Source organism: Glossina fuscipes, unplaced genomic scaffold (assembly GCF_014805625.2).
Source record: "Glossina fuscipes isolate IAEA_lab_2018 unplaced genomic scaffold, Yale_Gfus_2 269, whole genome shotgun sequence".
Taxonomy (NCBI): Eukaryota; Metazoa; Arthropoda; class Insecta; order Diptera; family Glossinidae; genus Glossina; species Glossina fuscipes.
Window position 1 is genome coordinate 37,135 of NW_023998612.1, and position 11,841 is coordinate 48,975.

An 11,841-nucleotide genomic window follows, 5' to 3' on the forward strand; every position below is an offset into this window, starting at 1 on the left:
AATGTCCACTTCTGATAACTACATATAAAATATATATAAAAGATAAATTGTAATTTTTTTTGCGCTGATACAACATAATTACAGCAATTTCTCTATTGTAAATCATTCTTATTATAAAAACTATCTGTTTGTTCTTCTTTGTCTCCTTTCTTGTCTTTCTTATTGTTAATATCGTTAGCTGTTGCCATGTTAAGGCATTTATGGTCAACTAAGTTGATATTAAGCAATATCTGTACAAAGGCTAAGAATAAGATTTAACACGTTGCTATAGTAAAAACAAAGTGTAGCACCAGATAGTCAACAGAAGCGACAGTAACAAAAACAAGCTTATAACTGTCATTTACATTATGTATCTATGTGTATGCCGTTGAAATCTAATTACATTTTTTGGCATCAGATGTGGCTAATGTTTGCCAATAGCAACACCAACTTTCCAAAAAGAAACACCAAGAACAACGACCACGTTAGCAGCAACTTAACAAATGATGAAAAATTATCAAAAATGAATGTTTTTTCTTCTTTTCTCTTATACGTATATCTTTTCATAATACATTCTCTCTTATAGCATAAAGTGAAAAAGAAAAAAAAGTGAAAAAAAAAATCAAAAATTTCTTAAAATACTTTTATGTGAGAGTTTTGTGTGCAATTTTCATGCTGCCAACATTAGTAACAGTATCTGCAAACGATATTCCCGCTCCTTTCTTTTTTTTTTAATACCACTATTCGGTTATTTCTCCAGATGAGTTTTGATAATGTGGTATCAAAAAAAAAAAAAAAATCATAGAAAATTATTTCCAAGTTACATACCATTGTTCTTTGCTAAGAACATATGGAGTAAATTGCTTTTGTGCGGTTTTTACGTTCGCAAAAACAAACATAACAAAGGAAAAACTATAAGTATAAAGAAAATTATTATTAAAAATAAGCGATTTCTAATAAAATGTAATAAAATTGTATTTTTCTAAAACTCATAAAAATGTTCAAAAATAGCTAAGGCGAAAAAATACTAAAGCCGATGATGATGAGGTCATATACACAGTTTGGGAAAAAATCATAAATTTTACGTCAAATTACTTACATTGTGGAGGGATGTAGCAACTCGACGGATAAAAAGTACAATGGCCACCATGACACAATAGTGAAGATGTAATAGATAATGGATTGTGTATATAAAGCACATTATAAAAATTGAAAAACGCGAAATTCAAACGTCTAAAATTTACAAGACTGATGTAAAACCTCAAATTCTAAATATGCGGTCATTACGGTCTCCAAATAACATGCAACTAATGATTGTTTTAACCTAAATGAGTATGTCTAAGAAACAAAGCGGACTGTAAATGAACCAACCTAGATACATATCAATGAAGTCTTCGCTGCGTAAACCAATGCAGAGGACAAAATCAGTGTTTACCCGTACTCAGTTTGATTTCCGGAAAAGCTTGGGCACCGGAGCTGCACTCAGGTTCTTGTCTGCAACGGAAAGATGTTACATAAAGACATTTTTCTTTGCTTCACAGATTATAAAAGAGCGTTTGACAAAATACGGCACGATAAGTTTATAGACATCCTGAAAGGTCTTAGTATAGAAGCAAAAAAATATACACTCCATCAAAAATTTGTATTGGAAACAAACACCAAAAGTCCCTGGCAATAAAGTCAGAACAAATCCTATTCCTAGAGACAAAGGGGTTCGTCAAGGGTGAATACTGTTTCCTGCTCTTTTCGAAGGATCAAAGCAGGCATTAGGGTCAACGAGCAATTCATCAACAATATTCGCTATCCTAACAGATAATACGCCTGATCTGCAGACGATACTTCTAGCCGCAAATGATCAAGGGTTAAACTTAAATATCAGCAAAACCAAATTTATGATTGTAAGTCGAGCTAAAACTGAAAATGCAAATGTAATTCTATTAATTAATAGCCAAAAGGTAAAAAGAGTTTCCACGATTGTAATATCTTCGATTCATATGACACTAAGATTTGGACAGCGACGTAGAAATAAAAAGAAGGAGAGGAATGGCTGGATAGTCGTATAGGAAATATGAGGAAGTTCTAGCAAGCCGGAAAATGAGCTTATTCCTTTACCTTCGTTTCTTGAAATGCTTTGTATGGTCGGTGCTCTTGTGTGATATAAAATCATGGACAATAAAAATCAATACAATGAACCGACTGAAAGGGGTTGAGATATCATGTTTCCATAGAATTCCGAAAATATCGTGGGCAGATCGCACATACAATGTTGAAATTTTGAGAACGGTATACTCTGAGGGTGAGCTATTCAAGTGTATTAAAAAACGAAAAAATGGATTTTTTGAACACATGGTGCTTGGGGAAAAGCTGAACTCCTACACTTAGCTGTGGAAGAGTGCATCGAAGGGGGTGGGCAAAAAAGAAATCTCGTGATATCGTGCGTGATATCCGAAATTGGACAGGAAGGGCAAACGTAGGTGAACTGCTACAAACAGGAAGGAGCCAAAAAGATTTTTGCGTTTTGGGTATTAATATAATGTATTACGCAATAATATGATGAAATGAGAACACAAAATATAGAAAAGAAACGATCTAGAATGAATTGCAGGAACTTAATATACGCATCTCCTCTCATCTTATCTCAGTTTTCCCTTCTTGGTTAACATTTTGTCATAACATTGCCGTTTTAGAAACCTAACCATTTTCTTTTTGACATACTTAAGTGCTCTTGGTTTTGCGGTTCTATCACATTTACCATCACTTCATAATATGTGAGCAACAAAACTGCAGGTTGCCATTAAAATTATATGTGTATAATAATAAAAAAAGCTCATCAAAGTTAATATAAATATGCATGATAACAACTTTCACGTTGCCATAGTGCTAGTAAATGATGAGAACTAACTCTTCATCCGCTTGCTCCTTAGTTCAGTTATGATGCGTTGTAATGCCAAGCCATCAACAACAACAATAACCATAGCAGGGACATTTTTAATCAATGAAATGTCATCAAAATGAGTTTTTTATCTCGAGCGTAACCCAAAAAGAAGCAAAAATGACAACTGCAACGAGAAAAAACCGAAAAGTTAATACACTCGACCACTACTACCTTGTGGTTCTTTTTTTTCTCGTTTATGTTGATGTTAATGTTAATGCTGCAGATGATGACGGTGATGATGTTGTCATTGTTGTTGTTGATTCAGCATTACCATAGTTTAATAAAAAAAAGAAGAAAATTGGGTAATAAGGTAACCAAGAAGAATGCAGAAACCAAAAGCGCATATAAACAAGGAGGAGAAAATTTAAATAGCCGCGCGATTGTCTTAAATGGCGCTTTTCATGCACGAGCTATACAACGCAGCAAGTTAAACTTTTTTCCGGTTAAAAGCGTAAAAGGGAATGTAGAGACAAGAGAAAATCAGGTAAAATTGTTCCAAAATCAAATTTTCTTTTTTATTTTATAATTTGTATATAATTTCCAAAAAACTGAACAACTCTACTCTGTGGTGATAGATATACGAATATTTTGGATATCGTTAGAATAAATCTATAGTAAGCGAAAGGAACAAAATATATATATGTCAGGTTACCCCCCACTCTCTCCAATTCTTTTAAGATTACATCCGACTTTTTTTGGACTTCCGTTGATGTTTTCACTAGCCAAAGTGTATAAATTTTGTAATACCGTGAATAAAATATTACACGTAAAAGTGCTAATACTATTCTATGCTGATACTACGATATGAAGAAAGAAATCGTAGCACTAGCCTCGGTGCTTAATATTTTTTATGATATTCCTTTTAAATTCATCAATGTATCTTTCGTCGAGAATATACGAAACTAACCAATCAGTCAGTTTATCAGCCAGATCAGATGCTATTTTTTCGTGTTACCTGAAATGTTTGCTTTGAATTTCTATTTATCACATAGCTATCGACCACTCCACCCGCTTGAATAACTAACATGTTGAATGGCTGTCTTATTCCATGGCATTGCTCGTAGTTCAATACCAATTGCAATTGGTATCAATTGTAATTTTTGCTTAATTTATGTTGAGTTTACGAAACAACCGTCCGATAAGAAAAACAATCGGCAAATATACTTCAAACAACATTATGAAAAGCACACTGAATCGACGACTCGCAAGAATATATGAGTGATGCCCGGAAAATAGAGTAAATTTTGGCTCCACCAAGAGCACAGAAGAGGTGTTGAATAATATCTCCCCATTAATGATAGAATAATCGAGAAAAAATGATCCATCGTTAGACGGAACATACATTCGAATTGTCGCACCGAATTGTCCAACAAAGAGCTCACATGCTCAAAAATCACGAAAATGTGTTGCAAAACTCTTTTGAGCATTGACATGATGCGGGCCGTTTTGTGCTTATATATCCATATATCTCAATGGTAGCAGGACTCCACTTCATATATTATTACTTCTTTTATAGCATTTATTAATTACGTACGGTTGTTAATTGCAAAATTGTAGAATGCTCGGTTTATTTAATAATAATAATAATATATAATATTTACATATTCAAAATGTATGTATAGTGGTATATGCACTGTTATTGTTCGTTTGTTTATATTGTTCATTTCTCAGACATTTGCAACAGATAGCAATAAGAATCAAAGCATCTCTGATAGCTAGTGCAAAATTTAAAAACGAAAGTATGGACGGCAAGCTACACGTGCCCCGTGATATATTATGAGTCTGCGATAAGAACTTCCAAACGTTCCAAAAGGAAAGGAATATATTAAATAAAACCAAAACAGCCCTGATTAATTAATTCGTCAGTTGCTGGCTTTGAGAGCGATGGGGCCACGCGAAAGTTGCGGGTATTGTTGCCCGACCTACAGAGCAAGATCTACCAAAAGGTCAAACGTTGGTCATGTCTCGACTGCATAAAGCGAGATATAGACTTTTATAAGCTTTTGATAGAAACAAGTTTTTCCGCAAATTGGTAAGAAACTTGAGATTTTTTCTGGAAAAATCTAAAGCGACGTTCAACGAGCACCGTTTTTCACCGTTAACGACTATGCTTGTGGGCAATTGCGGGTCTGCCTCTGTGCTCGAGGTGTACATGCTTTTTTTTCTTTTTTCTTCTGTTTATACATGAATTATTTTCATTTTATTATTACTATTATTTATTTATTGGTTGCAATGTGCATATCAACCAATGTAAGTGTCATATAATCATAACCTGCCGACATCATAAATTTACCCTTAAACATAAAAATTAGAAAAACATTAAATATGAACACACTCGGTATATGGCTGCTCCCCAATCGGGTCGAATAAGGTCTTACGTTCAAGTATTTGATAATCTTCGAATTTATGGTAGCAGCACTTATGCGAAGTCGATTAGGTTGTAGTTCCCATAATGTTGTTTCCGCAATCTGCAGACAGGGTCTATGTGGCCATAGTTTGTTCCGGACTAATAGATATTAGGCAATGGAAAATGCTTAGATATTCTGAACGATGAAAGCTTCGTTTATTAATGTAAAGAGTTCGAGTAAGTTGGAAGTCGTTGATCTAGCTTTTATAAATCCATACTGACAGCACGAGATAGTTTGCAAAATTTGTGACGACAACTTACTATTTATTATTTTCTAAAATAACATGGGAATGGAGCTTAGCATAGCAATACCCTGTAATTAGAAATATCCAAGATGAATGGTTTTTTCCACTTTAATGGGAAGTAGCCAGAAGCAATAGATAGATTACAAAGTTTAGTGAATGGTGCATATAAACTTAGGACATAGTTTCCTAGTACACAACCAGGTACGCCATCAGGGCTAGCCTTATTACCCAATGTAAGAGTCAAGCAATTCAACATTATACTGTCGTTGTTCGGAAATCCGATTTCGATATGTGGGTTTATGTTGGTCATATTGTTGCAAACGTGTACCGAATTGCGGTATCATCTGCAGATTCAACGTTGCCTAACTTTATAAACGAAGGATTAGCCTTAACTTTCTTTTTTCTAGTAACGAATTCTTAAAAAGATTTAAGATCATTTCTCATTTCGCCTTTATTTAACTACTGCATATTAACAACGATAACCCCTTGGAATCGATGAAACATTTTATTCGATCGCGCGTTTTCCTTTGCATTTCTCATTCACAAGTGTCTTGAGTTGATTAAATTTATTTGTCATCGTAATCGAAGTCAAAAACACGGAGCATACAAAAACAGGTTTGCGCGCTACGAATTTGCCACGGAATTTTTATATTTGTTTTGTTTGTCTTTGCAATAGTTTTTAATACTCAGCATAAAATTTAGTTCTAAGAGTCATTTGCATTCAACTCTTTATTTACTTTAGCTGAATTTCATATGCAAATAAATAAATAAGCATTATCTTCGAAAAATTATATTTTTCTTGAGTTGATTCCTACATAATCTATTGCTTAAGCGAATTTATAAAAATTGTAAAACACTTCTACGGTAAGTGAAACTACTTTCGCTTATTCTCTTTAGAATGACTCGGGTAAACGTTTATTTAAAAACTATCGAAAGTGCCTAAAAAATGCTTTTCTACAAACTTATTAGGATGGAGCGCAAGGTGGTGGAATAACAATTCTCGAAGAGTTTGTTAGGCATACATTGAAGTAAAAAAAAAGCAAATGGTATCTAAAAAATATAAAAATATGCAATTCTGGAGTCGTTCTCATTCTTGAAGTGAGCTGACCCTGCGACCCATGTGTTTATGGTGAAAATTTGAATCCAAAAAAAAAAAAGGAGTAAAAATATTATTGTGTGATGGGTAAACATTTGAACGAAAAAATTCGAAAAAGATTAAAAGTATCTACTAACACACTAGAAAAAAAGTTCTAAAAATGTGGATTGTTTTCCCCCTAAAGTAAATATTTGAACGGGATCTGTTATGTAAATTTCCCCAGAAAATAAAATGTTCAGATTCTTACTAAAAGTCTTGCACGAAGAACTGAATGTGACTCGCTTGCTTTTCTCCGCTCCCACACACTCAGCAGTAGCAATCTCCTCTTCGTTTTTCTTAAAAAGGTACAACATACGGTTTGCTTGTTACATCACTGGTTGCCCTAATATGTAGATATGTTATTTGTAGGAGAAGGATACGGGTTTGGTAGAAAAATGTTCTGGTTTGAATACATTCTTTTAACGATTGTCAGCAGTGTTTCACATGATTAAACAAACATATTTATTCAGGGGCCGATTTGCAAAAATGTAATAGCTGTAAACAATGGAGAATAAGGTAAGCATTTTTCCTACTGTCGTAACGTTTGTCGCGAGTAACGTAATCAAATTACGATATATCGTGGTCTTCATTCTCATTATGCCTTTGCCTCTTTTCTTTTTTTTTTTTGTTTTTTTTTTTTTTTGTATTTATGGGACGTGCCTTATACGTTCGGGCAAAGTTACGACCAGGAATATTTGTAGGGAGAGAAGGGTGGAAAAAGGGAGTGGTATTTGTGAGCGTTCGACTTCAAAGTGGAGGTAAGAAGACCGATATTGTAGGGACGGTTAAAAAACGACGAGCCACATTAGTGTATTTTGGGGTGTACAAGTTACTCCACAACAAATGGCTGAGAAAGCGAAGAAAGGCATTTGGTGCTGTTAAAGGACTTTATTGTTTAATAAATCGGTTTTATCTATGTAAAACTCTTGTTCCAAGTGTACCTGCACATAAGCGTAACACTTTACGCTGACGCTCAAGTTATCGTGTGTTCCGGACACTGTTCCGTCGTTCGAGGGCCTCCAAGCAAAGTTTGAGCGGCGTCGGCTGTAATTATTCCACTCATGTTCTCTATTTTCCCTTATAAGAAGTGGCATTTTCGTATGTTCTATTCTATGCTATTAGAGTTTGAAATTCGAAAAATATTTTCAAGGCGAAGCATGTGAGTTGACGGTGTCGTGGCTGAGATAATGATGTTGACGAAGTAATTTACGTATCATTCTGTACCAGAAAATAAATGTTCAATACATTTTAGGATGGAAGAAGTTCCTTAATTGAATTGGATCTTGCACCGTGATTCACTAAACATTCGAGTTCTTCTTTAAATTTCGGAAACTGTGAACGGGACCTGGCGTTATTTTGAATACGTGCTTGAAAATTTGAAGCCACAATTAGGTTTGGATCAAAAATATCAATATATTTGCCACAAATTTGTTTTATTTTATTTGCTTTGGCTTGCTCAAACGTACCAAACTGCTTAATTTCGAAATAAATCAAACTGCTTGGGTTCGCACCAAAAACTATAACATTGATCTTCTGGATAATTTGCCTACATCGAATTTTCAATTTAAATTCACCCACAATGTGGATTCGATTTGACCGAACCAACATTGTCATCTTTTTAAAGCGTGTAATTTAGGCAAATAAGACATATTTACATGAGTTTCCGTGTTTATAAATAAGATAGAAGCACCGGAATCCGTGATACGTTACCTCTGAGTTCTCCTAAGTCTGATTCGTTGGTACAAGTTAGCGTTTTCTCAAAGCCTACAAAGAACGTTTCTGCTGTTGTTGAGTCGGTCGATAACAAAAAAGTTACAAATAAGCAGGTAACTCCTTCGGGTTTGAGCTTCGCTGAATTGGCAAGGGTATCTTCTCCTAGTGTTGTCACTCACTCTACTCAGGCGTCATCGCCTGAAACTTATAAAGAGAATAATAAAGCGTCCTCTGAATCGTAAACCCTTTTGCTTGACGCCACTTTCTTCCAGAAAGGCAATATTTGTGTCAAGACTGGCACTTGATACATCTGTGGATAACATAAAAAGTTATCTGGCGGCGAAAGCTCCATCAATCAATTTAAATCTTGTTAACATTTTCAAAGTGACTCCTTCTTAACCTAGAGCAATCTCGTGTTTTAAAATGCTAGTTCCGACTGAAAAGATGGATATGTTGTTAAATAAGCAATTGTGGCCAGTTGGATCCCTAGTTAAGATATCCCTCGTGATCAGTCCCGCAATAGTAATGCTGTATCCCTTTCCCCTTCAAATAACTAAATGCTTCTTCAGACTCATTTTCTCTTATAAATCAAAGTTTTAGGGGCTAAATTCGAAAATTCCTTCTGCTTTCCTAAATTCAGTGAGCACGGAGTTTTCCTTTTTGGCCTTCACTGAAACTTGGTTAAAGCCTGATTTACATTCGTCGGAACTTTTCCATTATTCGTTTCAGGTTTTCAGAAATGATAGATTGTACGGTAATAGTGGTGTTGTTTTAATTGCCATATCTTCAGTAGTCCCGTCCTAGTCAACGGAATTTCCCATTAGTCCCGAAGTTGAACTTAGCGTCATTCGAGTGAAATTTCCTAATAACAAGTTATATGTAACCTGCTCCTATATCCCTCCAAACTCGGATGACGCCCCATATAAGAAACAGGGCGCCATCGTTTGTCAAGTGGCCAAGCAATCTAAGCCTACCGATTTAGTCATCGCGTTGGGTTAGTTCAATTTGCCTCAAGTCACTTAGTGTTACAGTGATAGTTCTGGCTGTTTGATTGCTACTTTAACATCTAATAAAGCTGTTGTATTCTTTGATGAATTATTTGATCATAATTTAGTTCAGTACAACCGTACCGCTAATTGCAATGGTAGACTGCTTGCTCTTTGCTTTGCAAATTTTCCTAGGACTAGTGTTAATCGTTTTCTACCTTTTAGTTTACCTGAGGAGTCTTATCATTCACCAATGTGTATTTACTTTCATTACAAGCATGATGGTTCGTTGAACTTCTCTAACGTTTCAAATTGAACTTTTTCAAATATATATTATGAGTTCAATAAAATCAATATTTCAATGCTAAATGACATCTTCCACATATTAAGCTTGATTTCTCAGTTGGAAGTATTGATAGCTTACTGTCATCATTCTAGAATATATTCAATCTAGCTATTTCCGCATCCCTTACGATCAAGCAGTCCCGTTCTCGTGGTTTAATAAGACAATTAGATATTAGAAGAATAGGAAAAACAAGCTTTTCAAAAAATTTTCGAAAATTGCCTCTGCTTGCGACTATTTCGCTTCCTAAGCGACAAGGCGTAGATTTAATTCCCTCAACTGCCAATATTATTGCAGACAATTCATTGCTTCAGTTCATTAACCCTCTCTTTTCGCCAATCCTAAATACTTTTTTAAGTTTGTTAACTCCATAAGAAAATTCACCATAAATCCCTTGCATGTTTCTTTTAATGGCTGTGAGTCCTCGGATGATATTGAAACCTCAAATCTCTTTGCTAAATACTTCCGATGAAACTTTTCGAGTGCTAATTCCGATTTATCAGCAAACTACCCGTATACGATAACTAATTTGGTTTCAATTACTAATTTGATTATTTCTGAAAATGAATGTGGTGTTATCTCAAAGATTTTTACCCAGTCCTTGAATTTAGGTGTTTTTCCTTCTTGTTGGAAGAGTAGTTTTCTTATTCGTATTCACAAAAGTGGAAGTAGACAACTTGTTGAGAATTAAAGAGCCATTGCCAAATTTAGTGTCTTGCCTAAGCTGTTCGCCTGAATTGTGGCTCAGCATTTTTCCTTTGCCATCAAATCACGTATTTCTCCACTCCAACATGGCTCTCGAAAAGTAAGATCTATGGTACCCAAGAGTTAGAGTTTACTTGTCATGTTTTCAAAGCTTTTTCTAATGGCTCTTGCACTGATGCCATATACACTGATTTTACCTATGTGGTACTTCAACTAGTATTTCGTTCTTCATGTCCCATTTTTTATTTTAAAATAATATTGTGTTGTTAACGTGTTGGTTGCCAAACTGTACTAGCTGTATACATGTTTTTTTTTTCTCTTTTTTTCCTTTTTATTTATTTCTACATGAATTATTATTTTTAAGTTACTTTGTTTTAATTATTCTTCTTTTTTCATATCTTCCTTTATATTGTGTACTAGTTTTTAAAACAATTAGTGTAAGATTTACTCTTAAGATGTACTTGAATTCCACTGTTAATTTTGTTTATTTGAATTTCATGTATAGGTAGGTAAAATAAAATAAAAATAAAAAAATAAATACAATTACTTAAACTTATTTTCAGTAACATTTATTCGAACATATTTGTGAATTTCTATCGAATTGTCTTTTAAAGTTGAGGCGGTTTCTGTTGTGGCTTTATATGATTATGCAATAAGCCAGACTTATGAGAAGGTTGGCATAAGATTTTATAGAGCTGCAGTTTAACCAGTATCATGCGGTGCATGGACAATAATATGAACGCGAACCATTAGTAAAATCTTTACAAAGTTGCTCAGCGGCAATATAATTGTATTGTCTAGCGTTTCCGCGAAGATCTGTAACCCAATCTTTATATGAATTGCTAGGATCCATTTATCTTTTTATATATTCGTAGTGAGCTGCTACAATATGTTACTTTGATAAAAAGGGGTGTAACAATTTTGAGGCTAACTAAGCAAAGCTTTGGTTCCTTATGTCTGCGCTTCCAAATAACTTTTTTAAGAATTCAAACAGCTCTTTGCCTATATAGGACAAGAAAAGCGACTTATGCTTTTCCGCACAATTTATGCTATACGCAACAAAATGCAGTGATAAGTGGTGCTATGGGAAATCCGATTTTGATTTTCGTTAATTTGTGAAAAACTGGTACAAGCGGTCATTCTGCTGTCGCTAAAGAGTCCGATTGGCATTTGGACAAGACTTAGCTCTATGTCTGCGGTTCTTCTAGAAGCTTCCTGAAAAATTCTTGCTGGTGAAAAAGAAATTTTCGCACTTGGTTGGCTAGCATTTTACCACATATATGTAAAAATTTTATTTTTCCATTTTAATTTACGAAAAGACGATAAACGACTCAGAAGTAAATGGATTTTCGTTTCCACTTAATTAATTTGACGGATTTATAACTATTGTAAA